Below are 16,407 nucleotides of genomic sequence, written 5' to 3' on the forward strand. Positions count from 1 at the left end.
CCTCATGCAGCCCTGAAACACAATAAATTATTGTTTGTAGAATGAACCATAATTATCACAGTTCACATAATACATTCCTAAGCAGAAAGGTATTATAGCTTAATGAGATACGTGAACCACCAATAACAGACTTAGATTAGCCTCCTTCAAGTAATTGTGAAGGTTAAATTGAAAAGACAATCATATATACGAGTTTGAGACCCTGTAAAAAAAGATCACCTTAAAGTATAATATTTTTCCAACTCAAATATTATTTTAATATAAGAAAAAAAGAAGCATCCTGTTATTTCAACCCAGCTTTGGAGTACAAGGTTTAAAAATGGCTCTTCAGTCTAGTCCTACAGCCAAATACTGAGATCTATAATTTTATTAGAAACCCAGCTTTTAGGGAATAGGGCAGTGGTGGCGAACCTATGGCACACGTGCCAGAGGTGGCACTAGGAGCCCTCCCTGTGGGCACTTCTCTGAACTGCTGGTGGCGGGCTGCAGAACCCCAGAGTGTGCCGGTCGAGGGGCCGGCAGGCTGTGGCTGCTGATGGACACTGTCAGCCCCCATGCGTTCGCTAGACTCTGTGTGCAGGGGCCGATGGTGTCAGGCAGCAGCTGCCCTGACCCCTGCCTTGCCTTGCCCTGAGATAATGACACCCCCACCCTGCCTCGCCTCACCCCGCAGGACAAGCCTCCTACCCACCACCCCTGCCAGAGACCCCCTGGATCTCCCCCAACCCTGCCTGACCCCCACAGGCGTCCCTCCCCACAAGCAACATCAAGGTGACCACGCCCACCTTGGCCACACCCACCCAGTCTGCCATGACCATCACAGCCACACCCACTCAGTGGGCCATGCCCACCTGGCACCCGGCAATGAATAAGTGGGTTTTGGGTTGCAGTTTGGGCACTCAGTCTCTAAAAGGTTCGCCATCACTGGAATAGGGGATGGCAAAGGGGTGATTATGTTCACTTCATTCAGTAATTGCAGATTGATGCCCTAAGATATTATCAAACCATTTCTTTTATTTGGCTTAAAGGAAGACTGGGTTTTTTTCCTCTGAAAATTGTAGAAGAGCCTTTGATTTGTTGAGAAAAAGATAATAAAAGATGATGACAGTTTTGTTTTGCTCTATGTTCTTATCTTCCTTTGTCCTGCATTCAGAGAAATGCTTGTCAGTGGTGATGTATTTAGAACAAAAATCTTCTACTTGGCTGATCCAGAAGCTAGAATGTCTCTTGATGGTTTTCCCCACTTACAGTTCCTCAGGGGATTGTTCCTACGCAATCAGAGGGGGTGAAATGGAGATCTATAATTTCCATGTAAGCCTAATCTTTTTTTTCCAAGAAAAGACTGAAATCCAGGGGGATCTAGCTTTTATTTTATTTTTTGAAGATTATATATGGTTGAAGGAACACCATGGCATAGTTCTTCATAACTGAAATCACTTACTGAGTTTTTGAGAAATTCCATAATTAAACCCAGGTAGAATTAAACTAGTTACAAATGAGTAGCATTGAACTGCAGAAAATTTCTATGATGTTTTATAAAGTATTTTTGAAACTCCATTGTTTTAAAAGTAATTATTATTCAGCCTCTAGCCATCTCTCTTTTTAGTTAGATCTTAATAAAATTGGAAGCTTGAAGCAGTGATAGACCTTAAAGCAGAGATCCCCAAACTCCAAGCTATGGATACCAGTTTGTGGTCTGTTAGGAACCAGGCTGCACAGCTGGAAGTGAGTGGCAAGGAAGCGAAATTGTACATCTTGGGATCTAGGTTGTACATTCCTCCCCCCACCATGGAGAAATTGTCTTCTACAAGACCAGTCCCTGGTGCCAAAAAGGCTGGGAACCCCTGCCTTAAAGCAGTGATAGACTCTCCACAGACCACATGTGGGCCACTAATTCCATGTTCTCATTTTTAACCTGCTATCAAAAATATATTGTTGGCAGTCAGGATCCTGCTGGAGGTATTCCAATGTTGGTTCCACATTAGATAAAGCCTTCTTCTTATACGCAATAAATACACTTTTCATTTATGGTTTCCAATATACCCCTGGAATAAATGATGTCTGAAGTAAAGGCAAGTCAATTTAAAGAGTGGGCAGAGTCAATTAAGATTTTCCCTCTTTTTGACATGTCTTTTTAAAAGGTGAGGGCTCCTCTCTATTTAGTCTGGGTTCTTTCTCTTTCATCACAGGAGAAAAGAATCTCTCCTGGCTGGACTCTACAAGATAAGAACCCACCACTCGGTCCTGATAAAACTAGTGAATCAGAAGTAGTACCTATCTAGGAAAATGTGGAGATGAATCAGGTGAATTGGGATAATTAAAATATGATATTAGGTGTTGATCTTAGCTACTGGTTTGTAACCTTAGTTTTATTTTGTTTTATATACAGATTGTGTGTTTATATAGGACCTTCTTTCTGGCAGGACATTTTCCTTTCTTTCCTCGTCATAATTTTCATGCTAAACTGGCTCCTTAATTGTTAATACAGTGTGTATGTATGTATGTATGTATGTATATACATACATACATGTATATATACATATATATACATATATATATATATATAAATGAAATGAATAAAGCGCGTTCACCAGGAGAGTTTAAAGTTAAAATACTTTAATTAAAGTATTTTACTATATTAAAAGGTTGCCAAGCTTTCATTGGGAAAACTCCCCAACATCTTCAGGGCTGAGAGACCGTTTCTCTCAGCCCTGAAGATGTTGGGGAGTTTTCCCAACGAAAGCTTGGCAACCTTTTAATATAGTAAAATACTTTAATTAAAGTATTTTAACTTTAAACTCTCCTGGTGAACGCGCTTTATTCATTCCATTTATAATTATGCCCGGGAGTCGCATTTTCACCATCATTATTGAATATATATATATATATATATATATATATATATATATATATATATATATATACTGATACAGGCAAAAGAAAAGAAAAAGAAGATTTCTTTCTCCCATATTTGGGCTGACAGGGTGCACATTCAAGGTAAAATCTCCTCCCCGTCTCTCTCCTGACAGCTAACAAAGTGAGAGAGAGCCTGTGGCTTAGAGGTTATAACAACTGCCTAACATGCAGATAGCCCAGGTTCGAATCTCAGAAGAGTAAGTCTGGCTGAAGAGAGTTAAAGGAACTTTTACTAGTAGTACATGATTCTGCAAGAGAAGTAACCTAATATGCCTTGCAGCTCTGACTAGAAATGAGAGATGGAATAAAAAGTTGCAGGATCTTCCTTTCTCCATCAAAGGACAAATGGCCCCATAAGAAAAATGTTGATTACATCCTGTTAAGAGACACCTTCCTCAATTTTGAGAGGCTGCAGCAGTAGAGACTTAAGGCCTTGGTAATGGAGGAGGGGTGGAAAATCAAATAAAAAACATGCCTGAGATGGTACACAGATCTTGTGGGCCCAAGAAAAGAGAAGCAACAGTGGGAGACAGTCATGAGAAGGAACTAGAGGGGTTAATTCTCCACACTCCCACACATGAAAGTGCTGTCACAATGTTCATCTGGTAATAAAGGAACTGACATGAACCAACAATTAGTTCTTTGGCAATGAATGAGCACTCAAGGTAGTGCTCCTTAATTGAGATAAACATGTCTCATGCTAAACAAACCAACCAGAATTGCAGCAATGAAAACGGATCACGTAGCCAGTTTGTTTGTATCTAGAAAAGGCCACAGCTGGTAGAAAATGCTGTGTGCCACTTGGCTCTTATGAGGTAGTACTGGATCTAAGAGCACTTCCAAGATGAACACTTTGTTTTTCTGTGATAATTCTGGACTGGAGAATGATATATCTGCCCTGGTTTATATTCATACCGATAGGATTTCAGTACCCGTTTTGATTGTCATCTGGCCTAGTTTTCCATTCAGAAGATTCCTTGAAGATTATGAGAGATGTTTGTGCATGTCTCCAGTCTAAATGAAAGCACTGCCATTGAATGCTTATGTGAAAGTCATTACAATTAATTACTAAGATTTAAACTTTGATAGTTCTGATGGGTCATTATATAAGTTATATAAATTCATATAAGGTAGTCTGATCTTTCAAAAGTACATGGCTTTCAAGCAATTTGAATAAATAATCCATGGGAATGGACTTAACACTTTTTTACCTCTTTCAAAGCTACAGAACAGACTTAAGCAGATTATTCAGCCAGAGTCAAGATCAGAGAATGTTTATTAAAGTATAACATGCTCTTTTTAGAAATAATTGCTCATAACATAACTGTAAAATATTTTTGTGGCATTTTATCTACACATTACTATACTCTTGTATCTATAACTTTTAACTGGGCAAAGTGGTGGACCATAGCACAAAACATTTTCAACCAAGGTACCTCAAACGGGTTAACTTACAGAATGGGAGCAAAATTTGGGACCCATGACTCCCATGGAATTGAAATTTGACAATATACAAAATGTCATAAAACTTTTTCTGTGGTCAACTTTTGATGTTTGACTGTGCTATACAGTTCAACATAGGCTACTTTCAAAGCAGATACAATATCTCTGAATTTTTAAGAACTTCCACCACAATAGAAACTTTGCCATTGTTAAAGGGATTGAGGAATCTGGTAAGGAAATATATCTGAGGTGATCACCCAGAAGATGGCAGGTTGTCTAGTTTTATGTTATATTTATTAACTCTTATTAAAGTGTATATACTTTTTAAAATCTAAAGTTCATTTCAATTCAATTAATAACTGAATTTATTCTAAAACAGTATTTGGTTAACATTTCTCTTGCTAATACACAGGTTATAAGTTGCCTCATTAAATCTTTATGATCATTGAGTAATTGGAAAGAGATAACTTTTTACGCAAAATCACTTTATGATATTAACCACATCCCCGTTCAATATTTCAGTCATGTTGTGAACTATGGAAAGAAAATTGGCAGTAGTAGTTGGACCAGAATGCTTTCTTACATGAAAATATTGTAAACATAATTGTGTGTGGCTGAGGAACTGTCAGATGCGGTTGCTTGTATCTGAGTAGCTGCATGAATGAAGCTGAGATAACAGTAACTTGTATCTCTGAAATGGATTTTAGTAACTTTTCTATGGGCTGCTTCATTTCAAGTTCTTTGATCTTTGCATGGCGGTATCTAATATTATTTTTTTACAATGATGTGTCAGGAACAAAATAGGAGGTAAAGCCATGACATACAATAAGACAGAATGAACTGAGATTTAAACAGAACTCCATTAAATGGAGACACTATAAAGACTTGCAGATTCAGTACTTCTACTGTTGTATCACATGAAAAATTACAATGGTAAATTTGGACAGAATGTCATCAACCACACCCATGCCTTGAAGGAGGGAAAAGCAGATTATGCATCCATAACATTGGGGCCAGACTGGTGCATAGAACACAATGTCTTAGATCAGTCATTTTCTCTCTTAACCAAATGAACTAAGGATTAAATGTGAATTCACTTGGAGCCTTTAATAAATCTCTGTAACTGAACTCTGATCTTCTACAGCCCATGCTATTGTTTTATAGCACGAACATGGAGTTACATTTTTACCTATGTTCTATGTACATACATTGCAAGTTTGCATTTTGGACTGATTCAGGGTGTATATTGGCATCCTACAAAAAGCTGAATTGTTTATTGTGTTATTTTTAAAAACTCTATATTTTATATATAACCTGTTCTCCAGCATGGAAAGAATGGAGAATCCACAGATGGGTTTTAGAAGTCCTCTAGCCCAATTAGACCAATCAATCAAATTTGCCACGCCCCTGCTGGACTGGACCATGCCCCAGTTTCTTTTTGGTCTCAGCCCAGAAGAGACGTGTAATTTGGTTCCCAGAACAGCATTTAGGAGGACAGTTTGTATATCCTTTAAATAAATTTTGTGGATTCTTCTTTCTTGCCAGCTAGGCAGCGCTGGGATCAGCGCTATCCTAGTTTACAAATTAGCTGGTTAGGCAGCACTGGGATCAGCACTGTCCTCGTTTGCAAATTAGCTGGTTGCCTTCGGCTGTTCTCAAACTGATTGCCGTGATCGTCGCTTCCTGCACAGCGTTTCGATCGGGTCCCTGGCTCACAGAAATCCTTTCTTCTCGTTGCGTTCTGTCCAGTGTTTCATTTCTTTTTCCCTCAAAACAGGGTTTTTTTGCCTTTTACTTTCTCCTCGGTAGTTGCAGCCGCCATTTTGGGGCTCGCCGCACCATCATCGTTACTTGCCTGTCAACTTTTTACTTTCTCTTTTTGGCCTTATTTAATTTCTGAACGTCAGAGATCTTTTTCCCCGAGGGTTTTTTTTTTTGGGACTGGTATAGGGGCTCCTATATCTGTGAGGGAGTTCTAGGTTTTTCTCCTCCCCTGGCCACGGGAACCATTTTGGATTGCCACATGGCTGGCAATGGGGATCAGCCATTGTAAATCCCATTTGTACATCATGCAGATTTAATTATATTCCTCAACTCTATATTATAACATTTCCTCCTTTGAGCATACAGTATTAAGCGCCTTTCTTGCATTCTTACCTACTAGACTGCTCCAGCTGCTGAGCTAAACTCAATTGGGCTGTTTCTTTCTGCCTGTTCCGCTGTCTGCATCTAGTGGACTGGCAATTACTGTCATAGCCGCCACTAAGTGAGGCACAAGGGTCCCCGTCACACAAAATTATTTATTATACTAATAATCAGGAATTGGATACAATTAAAAAGGGAGAAGACAGCTTCCTTGGTGGCACACGACACCCATCGCGCAGAGTGACTCTATACTTAACGGTAGGCCAGACTTCACAGACCCTTGTATAGGCCTGTACCACCCAGGTGAGCCGTAGCCACATCTCCTGCAGATTAGAACAGCTTCAGCGATGTGCTAGGAAACTCCTGTTTTTTTCATTGTGGCAGATAACACCGACACACAGGCTTCCACTTCCAGTGGGAATAAGAAACACAAGTCTCCCAACCAAGAAGCGGCCACAAAAATCAAGGCCAAAACCAAGCGGACTTATAAAGCGGCCAAAAAGCAGGCTGGTAGCAGGCATAGGGCTTTAGAAAGGCAATTTTCCAAAGCCCAACAGCGTACAGTGGAGGTCCCGGCTAGCTCAACTCCTCCCTCTTTTACATCCACAATGGAGGGTCCACATCTCTTGCCCTTTGTGCGGGCTTGGTCACCGGAACAGGCTCTAGAGCAAGATCCCTCTCTCGGATTTAGCCAGGATCATCTTTCTCTTTTTGAACAGGATCTGAGAGGGCGGATCCAGGATCTGGTACCAGGCACCGGATTCAACTCTCCCTCAGCAGCTTGTGGAACCTCAGGGACTTTCTCCCTTGCAGGTCCACCTCAAGTTCCGTCGGCTTCATTCATTCCTACGGCGGCGGGTCTTCGGCCCCTGGAACAGCCATCATTTACTGACCAACTCCAGGCCATGATTTCTCAGGCAGTTGCTCAAGCTGTGGTGTCTTCAGCGCAGGTTCTTTCGGCCTCGGGGCCATCCAACCTCCCCCCCGTCCGCGGGGACTTCCCGGGCCAGGGATTAACAGTACCTGGATACAGCCTCACCACCACATTCCTGTGACAGCGAGGTGTCCGAATATTCCAAACAGGCCCTCAAAGAGGGTCAGTGGTCAGATGATGAGGAGACGCACACGGAGGCCACTCCCTTGGTGGGCGTGTTCAATCCTACCTCTTTCCCTTCGCTCTTACGCAAGGCCTGCGCCACTGGAAAGATCAAACTGGTGAAACCCCAGGTGGTCGATCAGGTTCCTGGTCAAGGCTCTGGACCATTGTTCTTGGAATCAGTTGTAAAAAAACCAGCAGATCCCTTGCCCCCCCATGTTTTTGAAATCCATACAGGATCAATGGGGATCCCCTGGCACCTTTTCGGCCCTTGGGGGAATAGACCGCAAGCTTTTAGATACGGTTTCTACCCTCAATAACGCACTAGAGGTTCCAGGAGTAGACAAGTCCCTTTCTCCCATTTTGTCTGATTCCAAGATCCCAGGGGATATGTCTGAGGCTCTGAAATCTGAGGACAAAAAGTTCGAGGTTTCGTTCCGCAGAACACACCAGACTTCAGCGTGGGTGATTAGAGCTTCCACCTCGAACTCCTTCGCTAGGATTTCACTGATCTGGCTATGCGAACTTCAGTCCAGGATCTCTCCAGATGAGGTAAGAGTGCACCAGGATGTGACCAAATTATGGGCAGCACTGGAATATATGGCAGACGTGTTTCTGCAATCGGCCCGATTTTCGGCCCGTGCCTTAGCCTCCAACATTGCTGCACGTAGATTGTTCTGGCTTAAGAACTGGCATGCTGACACCAAGATAAATGGAGAGTGGCAGCTGTCCCATATCACAGTGGTCATTTATTTGGAGAGGCACTCACTCCTTACCTGGTGGAAAAGAGGGAAAAGAAGAGAGTACTCTCTCATCTTCCCAAAAGAACAGGCAGGCGTTTCACTCTATACAACCGCCATCCTTCCTTTTGGCCAGGTTCTGACCAGGCTTCAGAGAACATGTCCCGGTTCTTTCCAGCAGGACTGGACCATTCCTCGGACTGGTCCGGCTACAGAGACAGACCCAGACAACAATTTCAAAACAGGCAGCCCTTTTGTGGTAGGGGACATCATCCCTTCCGTAAGTCAAAGTGACTTGGGACGGACTCCTCCCATAGACGGCAGACTGAATCATTATTTTCACAAATGGGAAGACACCACCACGGACACTTGGGTTCTCACCACCATCAGGGACGGTCTGTCCCTGGAGTTCTTAACACCCCCCCTCGATGTTCTATCACCTGCCCCTTGTCGCGGAATCCCGTAAAGCAGGGTCTCATGAAGGAAGCCATTCAACATCTGTTGAACATAAGAGGCCATAGAACAGGTACCATCGGATCAATTGGGGCAGGAGTTCTACTCCATCCTCTTTGTGATTCCGAAAGCCTCGGGGGAATGGAGAGCGATACTCGTTCTCCAGCATGAGGATGGATAATCCATGGATTGGGTTTCCTGAAGTCCCTTCTACCCAATTAGACTAAGTCTGAGAGATAGCCACGCCTCTTGCTGGGTCACATTTACCCAGTTCTGACTTAGTCTTTACCCAGACAAGACACCTTGGTGCTTCTCTCCAGACTCAGTTTTATTAAAAGAATTTATTTTCCCTTTTTCCCTACTCGAGGATTATCCTTCCTTTCCCCTTGAATTCCTCTTCAAAACACTGTATTGTTTTCCTGTGCTTTCTTCCCTCGGGTCCTCCCCACCCCTCCAATTCTTTATTGTTTGCATTCCCTGGAGGTTGCAGCCTCAGCACAAGGCTTGTGTTGTTGTTTTTTTCCGGTTGAGCATGCAGGGCTTTGGGGAGATTGTACCCTCAGCTAGAGGGTTTCTTTGTTTCTTTGTGTGCTTTTGGAGTTTTGGGGAGTTGCGGAGCCTTCTGCTCGATCCAGCTGATTGGCAGATCTCCGCGGAGGCCCAGGGCGATGGCAGTTTGTCCCGGATTGCTGGGGCCTTGCCAGGAGGCTTGTTTTTCTTTGCTTTTTCTTGTTGGCGAGGCTTGAAGAGCCGCGGAGCCTTCCGATCGGCTTGGTTGAGTGAAGGACTGCCGGGGAAGCCCGAACGACAGTTGATCGTCCTGAGCTTTGTCTGGACAATCACGGCTATTAGCAAGTCGCCATGTGGCTGGTGGCCATTTTTGTTTTGGGCTTGCTCCCTTGCATTACGGGGAGTCATGTGGCTGGTGTCAATCTTTCTGGCTCCAAGGCCTGTATTGCAGGGCTGGCATTAGGGCCATAGGCTGATCGCCACGTGGCTGGTGGTCGCCATTTTGGAATAAAGCTCATTACGCAGTTTATTTTCTCAACTTACTTTGGCAGATACAAAAGAAAAACCTGAGTCTAAATTAACTTCTCTAATCTTATCAAGTGGCTGGAACAGTCCCCCACCCTTTCGAGGAGGACAGAACTAGTGGAGACAATCTCCAGGCCTTTTTCCCCAGCCACATCCATTTGTCATTGCCTCTGGCAATTTACTGCAGCAGTATAATTGAATTGCCTTTCATTGGGAGTTGGATTCTCTCACCTCTGCTGCTTACTAAGCACCTATCTATCATATACTGTTTCTCACAGTTTTTTTGCAAGGAGCTCACATACTGGTCTCACCAGTCTCTGCAGTCCCACACTGGACCTCAGCTCCTAGCCTGCTCTAGACCCATTCTCAGACTTGTTTTGAAGGGTCTCAGGCCTAGTTTCTTTTGCAAGAAACCCATTCTGGTTTTCTAGACTTTACTGCCTGGTGCAACCCATTCTCAGACTTGTGCTGAAGGGTCTTAGGCTTAGCTCTTTTGCAAGGAGTCCATACTGGTTTTCCAGTCTTTCTACCTGGTACAACCCATTCTCAGACTTGTGCTGAAGGGTTTTCAGGTCCTACCTACTGTGCCAAGAGCCCATACTGGTTTTACCAGTTTTTTACTGTTTTTCACCTTAAGACCTTATTTCCTACCTTTCTTAGACCCATTCTCAGACTTGCACTGAAGGGTACACAAGCAATGGCGGAAGATAAGCAGTCTCAACTGGTTCTGGCACCCACCAGTCCTCCAAGTAAAAGGAGATGCAAATCTCCAAAGGTGGAGGCAGCCAGCAAAGTTAAAGCAAAAGCAAAGGCTTTATCCGGCAAAGCGCCATCCAAGACGGCGGAAAAGGAGGCCGCTAGGAGACATCAGGCCCTAGAGAGGCAGATATCCAGGGCTCAAAAGACAGTTCCACCACAAGAGGTGCAAGCTGCATCTAAGAGTTCTGAGACTTCTTCTTTCGGCCCTCAGGTAACCACAATGGCACAGGTTCACAGCTCATTGTCTCCAGAGGGTAGATCTCAATCTCAACCTATTAGTCCTATAACATCTAATCCCAGTCCAAGCTGGGGGACTCCACCACTTAATCCTCAACCTACTCTATCGGCCACGTTCACGCCCACGGCCACTGGTCTCCGCTCTGAGTCATCACAGATGATTGCACCGGAGCAACTGCAATCCATGCTCACGCAGGTATTAGAGAGTCTCTCATCCCTACAGAAATCCCAACCCCCGACACCCTCCCAGCATCGATCCACCACCCCTGAATAGGCTTATTCCATTGCTTCCGATCAATCCTTACAGAGTGGGGATTCTTATTCGGAAATTGATGAGTCACGGGGGGGCAGCTTTATCAGACAATGAGGATGCTTCTCAGGAGCCCTCCCCTTTTGTAGGCCTCTTTGATCCCACTCTATTCAAGACCATTCTAGCCAGGGCCATAGCCACATCCCAGATCGCCCCAGAGCCAGACCCACAATCCACCCCTTCCACCAGTCAGTCTTCAAATCCTCTGTTTGCTGAGCCTACGGTGACTCAAAGACATATTCCTTGTCCTCCATTCTTTGCCAACACAGTAAGAAAGCAGTGGACCAATCTTGGGGCTTCTCCTGTCCCAGGGTCCTCTGACAAAAAGCTGTTTAGCATGGCGCCATCTTTAACCAATCTCCTGGAGGTCCCGACTGTGGACACATCCCTTACTCCCATTTTTTCAAACTCCACTATCGCTGGAGATATGGTGGAGATATTAAAACTGGAGGAGAGGAAATCTGAGTACGCACTAAGAAGGGCGCATCAAGTATCAGGGTGGGCAGTAAAGGCTTCCATGTCAGCCTCTTTCTTCTCACAATCTTCTATCACCTGGCTCTGGGAGCTTCAGAGCATGATCCCGCAGGATCAGGTACGCGCCCATCAGACATTGGGTAAGTTATTAGCTGCGGTGGAATACATGGCTGATGCCACATTGCATGCAGCCTGATTTTCAGCCAGAGCGATAGCAGCCAATGTTTTTACCAGGCGACTGCTTTGGCTGAAACAATGGCGGGTGGATTTAAAATCCAAAGGGCGTTTGGCCACTGCTCCTTACTTGGGTGGAAAATTATTTGGGGAAGCCCTGGAGCCATACTTGATAGAAAACAAGGATAAGAAAAAGGTACTTGTTCACCAGGCCAGGCGATCGGACAGAAAGTCTTCTCCATTTTATCGCCGTCAGGGATTCCGGGGCAATACCCAGGGTTCTAACTGGTCACAACCCACATGTTCATTTCCTCCAAAATCAGACCGTCAAACGGAATGTTTTAGACCCAACCCCAGGCAACAACAGCAGTCTAAGCGGCCCTTTTGGGGCGCGGGGGGCTGTCCCTATCAGAGGAATAAGTGACTCCAGGGAGGGACCTCCCCATAGGCGGTCGGCTCTCCCTATTCTCTCAGAACTGGGGGAACATTACCGACGACTGGATCTTGTCCACCGTCACCAATGGCCTGACCTTGGAGTTTCTCTCAAAACCGACAAACCGATTCATTTCTTGTCCAACACCCTCAAACCCGTCAAAACGGGCCCTCATGAAGGAGGCCATTTCCCATCTTATCGAAATAAAACCGATAGAACCAGTTCCTCCCAATCAGAGGGGGTGAGGCTTTTATTCAATCCTCTTTATAGTTCCAAAGACCTTGGGAGGGTGGAGGGCCATTCTGGATCTTAAAAGGTTAAATTCTTACCTGGTATACAAAAAATTCAAAATGCAGACACTGCAATCCATTTTGGCCAGCATAAGAAGGCACGACCTCCTGACGTCCATCGACCTCAAGGAGGCGTACCTACATATTCCAATATTTCCACCACATCACAGCTTTCTCAGATTTTGCTACAGATCTTATCACTATCAATACAAAGCACTTTCGTTTGGCCTTTCATCTGCCCCAAGGGTATTCACGAAGATCTTGTCGGTTTTGGCAGCTCACCTCAGGCTGGATTCCATTCAGATCCAGTGTTACCTGGACGACATCCTCATCCAATCAGTGTCAGTCCAGGCTGTGCGATCAGAGGTGGCCCATACAATAGAAGTGCTCCAGAACCACGGACTCTTGGTGAATTTTCTCAAAAGCCAATTGATTCCATCCACGCGGCTCTTCATCTGGGTGCGGTGATAGATACAACACGCTGCATCGTCTACCTGTCGCCAGACCGCATAGCTAATCTCAGGGCCTTCGTCCACCAGGTGCAACGCACCAGGACAGTTCTGCTTCTCACTACCAATACAAGGCTCTGCCATTCGGCCTATCGTCAGCCCCCAGGGTTTTTACCAAAGTCCTGACGGTGCTTGCTGCACGCCTCAGGTTGGTACCCATTCACATTCAGTGTTACTTGGACGACATCCTAATCCAGTCGTCCTCTGCACCAAATGCGCTGTCGGATCTGGCACTGACAATCAAGATGCTTCAGGATCATGTTTTTTTGATCAACTTCCAAAAGAGCCACTTGACTCCAGTCAACCGACTGTTGTACTTAGGTGCAATAATAGATAACAACCTTTGTCAAGTATTCTTATCTCAGGAGTATATCAGGCCAGCATCTGTACTCTGGTTCGCAAGGTCTGCAAGGAGCAATGAGTGACCCTAGCCCTGCTGTCACAGCTGTTGGAAAAACTGATTTTCTGCATTGCCATAGTGCTCTGGGCCAGACTCCTTACGAGGCAGCTTCAGTGGTTCTTACTCCCCTTCTAGAGGTGGGGCATAAGCTCTTTTCCCCAGAGGGTACGGGTTCCAGAGCAGACACTCAGATCCCTTCTCTGGTGGCTATCCCTGGCTTTGTCCAAAGGGTCGCTTTTCAGAGAGCCCGTTCGAGTGATGTTGACCATGGACGCCAGCCTATTCAACCTTCAACTTCAGTTCACTCAGGGCCGGTGGTCCCAGCAGGACCTCAAACAAAACAATTGGCTAGAACTCCGGGCCATACACCTGGCACTCCGCCACTTCCGAAACACGATTACGGGATGTGACGTGTTGGTCCTGACAGACAATGTGGCAGCAAAGCCCCATGTAAACAGGCAGGGAAGCACTTGATCTCGGGCCCTGATGTCCGAGGCCAAGTTGCTGGGATCATGGGCGGAGTGAAATCTCCTTTCTCTGAAGGCGGAGCACATTTCAGGAGAGGCGAACCGGCAGGCGGATTATCTCAGTCGATCTATGGTGGACCATTCAGAGTGGCGTCTACATCCCCGTCTCTTTTGGGAGATCACGCATCAGTTCGGCCAGCCAATGGTCGATTTATTTGCCTCCCCAGCAAACACCCAACTCCTCCGGTTTTTCTCCCGTTTCCCCTCTCAGGGGTCAGAGGGAGCAGATGGCCTCTGCAGTCTTTGGCCGGAGGGGCTACTATATGCCTTCCCACCTTTCCGATTCCGGCTGTCATCAGAAAACTGTTGCAGGAACAGGTGGAGCTGATATTAGTGGCCCCACACTGGCCGAGGCGACCCTGGTTCATGGATCTCGTGAACTTTGCCGTAGCTCCTCCGTGAAGGATCCCTCTAGATCGGATAATTCTAATGCAAGGGGTCCTAGAACACCCAGACACGCAGTGGCTCCAACTAGTCACCTGGCACCTGAACGCCAGTTCCTGACACAAGATCCGTACTCTTCAAGAGTGATCTCAGTGATTCAGGCCTCTAGGCGGCCGGTGAGAAATCGGATTTACGATGCCACTTGGAAAAAATTCTGTCACTGGTGTGAAAAGCCTAGCACTTCTCTCCACGGTTTTCAGCTGTGCCAATTCTGCACCATTGTCTCTGCAACTGAGGGTTCGGTCCTTTATGAAGGGGGTCACAAACAGCAAGCTTCCTATAGTCCACCATTACCCCACTTGAGAGTTACCTTGGGTACTCCAGGCTCTTACGAGATCACCCTTTGAACCCATTAGATCTTGCACTCTGCGCCTCTTGTCTCATAAGGTGGCCTACTTAATTGCAGTTACCACCGGCAAGGCGTGTTTCAGAACTGGCAGCTTTTTCCGTTTGGTAAGAGCTATGCACTTTTCACCAGGACAGAGTGGTCCTACAGCTGGACCCTTGTTTCATCGGGCATAGGAGATTGTGTTGCCAGACTTTTGTCCTAACCTGTCACATGTCTTGGAGCAGCAATGGCATTCTCTGGATGCTCACAGGGTTCTGCGATATTACCTTACGGACTGCTGCATTTTGTAGATCTGAGGCACTTTTTGTCTCCTTCTATCCGGCTTCTAAGTGTCAGAAGGTCTCTTCTACTGTTGCCCGGTGGATTAAAGCCTGTATTGCAGAGTCGTACCAGGTTCTCTCCTTGCCAGTTCCAAGCCGTCTGACGACACATTCCACGTGCAGTACTTCTACATCCACAGGAGCAGGGTCACATGGGCTTTGGTATGTCCCATCTGCTGGAGAAGGGGTGTTGTCTTACCTGAACGCCTTTTCTCAGCATGAAGAATGGAGAATCCACCCCCTCCCTTTTGAATTTCGCAGTCAGGTCAGTGTCAGTAGTCTGGGAGCCAACACATCATGCAATCATTGGCTTTGCCCTTTTTCGGAACTGGGGCATGGTCCAGTCCAGCAGGGGTGTGGCAACTTTGATTGATTGGTCTAATTGGGCTAGAGGACTTCTAAAACCCATCTGTGGATTCTCCATTCTTCATGCTGAGAAAAGGCATTCAGGTAAGACAACGCGCCTTCTAACAAGATGCAGTATTTGTACACTAATAAAAATATGATCAGCATTAGATTGTACTCAGTTTCAATTTCACTAGAAACAAAACACTTAATGAGATAACTTAAAAACCTGGAACAGGATGAGAATTGGCACTACAAGGAAATCCTAGGTCAGTAGCTAAACTGCGAAGTAGGAAGTCTATAAAAAAAAGCAGTGGAAAACCACTTCCATAGTACTGTCCAGAAAGAACATACAGTAATTGTATTCATGAAGTCGTCATGACAAAGCTTGATCTTAAGGCAACTTAGTTCATGTTTAAAGCATGTATTAGTTAATCTAGAACAGTGGTTCTCAACCTGTGGGTTGGGACCCCATTTGGGATCGAACGACCATTTTACGGGGGTCGCCAAACAACGCAGTCCGCCATTTTTTCCCCCTTTTCCTTAGCTGTGCTACTCCCCTTTATTCTCTTGGCTTTTGAAAGCCAATAAAATAGACTCTCTTGAATAGAGTCTAATTCTATTGGCTTTCAAAAGCCAATAGGAATTGTCCAGGCTGTCTCTGCCCTGCTGAGCCCACCAAAAGTCCCATTCTGCAAACGGTGCTGCACCAGTTGAGTAGTCCTCGACTTACGACCAGTTAAGTAGTCCTCGACTTACAACCGGTTGGGGGTCGCGGCATTAAAAAGGTTGAGAACCACTGATCTAGAAGCTGATGTGTATTTGGGATGTAAAGACAGAAAAATCTCCATCTGAAGTCCGTGCCAACTTGTAAATAATGGAATATATAACAGGACTCTTAATGACATCCATATTTGGGATGTAGAATCTTACAAATAGGTTTCTAATTAATCCCCGTCTGCTCCAATAATTTAGTTTTGTATATAAAAAAAAGTTCCTTGAATTGGA

Source organism: Crotalus tigris, unplaced genomic scaffold, assembly GCF_016545835.1.
Source record: "Crotalus tigris isolate CLP2741 ecotype Arizona unplaced genomic scaffold, ASM1654583v1 scf7180000023830.6690815, whole genome shotgun sequence".
Taxonomy (NCBI): Eukaryota; Metazoa; Chordata; class Lepidosauria; order Squamata; family Viperidae; genus Crotalus; species Crotalus tigris.